This window comes from Bison bison, unplaced genomic scaffold (assembly GCF_000754665.1).
Source record: "Bison bison bison isolate TAMUID 2011002044 unplaced genomic scaffold, Bison_UMD1.0 scf7180017862087, whole genome shotgun sequence".
Lineage (NCBI taxonomy): Eukaryota > Metazoa > Chordata > Mammalia > Artiodactyla > Bovidae > Bison > Bison bison.
In genome coordinates, this window is record NW_011492659.1 from 1 (window position 1) to 1,473 (window position 1,473).

Consider the following 1,473-nt stretch of genomic DNA (forward strand, 5'->3'; position numbering starts at 1 on the left):
TACTGTATTGGCATTTTTCTTCCTGGCTTACTTCACTCTGTATAATTGCTCCAATTTCATCCACTTCATAGAACTAATTCAAATGCATTCTGTTTAATGGCTGAGTAATACTCCATTGTGTATATGTACCACTGCTTTCTTTATCCATTCATCTGCTGATGGACATCTAGGTTGCTTCCATGTCCTGGCTATTAAAAACAGTGCTGCGATGAACATTGGGGTACACGTGTCTCTTTCCCTTCTGGTTTCCTCAGTGTGTATGCCCAGCAGTGGGATTGCTGGATCATAAGGCAGTTAACATCACTCATTATCAGAGAAATGCAAATCAAAACCACTATGAGGTACCATTTCACGCCAGTCAGAATGGCTGCAATCCATAAGGCTACAAGCAATAAATGATGGAGAGGGTGTGGAGAGAAGGGAACTCTCTTGCACTGTTGGTGGGAATGCAAACTAGTACAGCCACTATGGAGAACAGTGTGGAGATTCCTTAAAAAACTGGAAATATCTCTTCATTTTTGAAGGACAGCTTTATCAAGTGAAGTATTTTCATTTGGCAGTTTTAATCCTTAGTGCCTGGAATATACTCATCCATTTTCTCCTGGCCTGCAAATGTTCTACTGAAAAATCCATTGACAGTCCTATGGAGGCTTCCTCGATTGAGATAAACCATGTTCCTAATTCTGCTTTCAAAGTTCTCTTTTTGTCCTTGACATTTAACAAGATGCTTCTAAATGTAAACCTTAGTGTAAATCTTTTTACTTTTAACCTATTTGTATCCCTTTGGTTCCCATGATTCTGGATGTCCATTTTCTTCCATGCATTTGGGAAGTTTTCAGCCATTATTTATTTAAATATGCTTTCTGCCCCTTCTTTCTACTCCTGCTGGGTATCTCACAATGTTATATTGCTTCTTCTGATGTAGTCTCATAGTCTCATTTGGCCTTCTTCACTCTTTTTATCTTTTAATTTTTGTCTGTCAGAATAAGTTAAAATGACCTATTTTCAAATTTACTGATTCTTTCCTCTGTTTTATCAAATCTGTGTTTGAACCTCTCTAGGAATTTTTCCATTTAGTTACTGTATTCTTTAGCACTGGTATTTCTGTTTGGTCCTTTTCTCTATTATATCTATCTCTGTTGATATCCTATTTAAGTATTGCTTTCTCAATTTCATTTTGTTGTCCACCATGTTCTTTTATAGTTCACTGAGTTTATTTAGGATGATAATTTTGAATTATTTGTCAGCAATTCACAAATATCCATTTCTTTTAAATGAGTTAGAAGTTTGTTTTCTTCCTTGAATCATGATTCTTTATGTTTCTTTGTAGATTCCCTTTGTTATTTAATCATTTGAAGAAGCAGCTTTCTCTCCCAGGCTTTATGGGCTTGTTTCAACTAGCCCATAGAGTCAGAAGCACTCAATATGAAGATAGAGACCAATTCCTTGGAGTGCGTGCTTTAATGTTTTTGA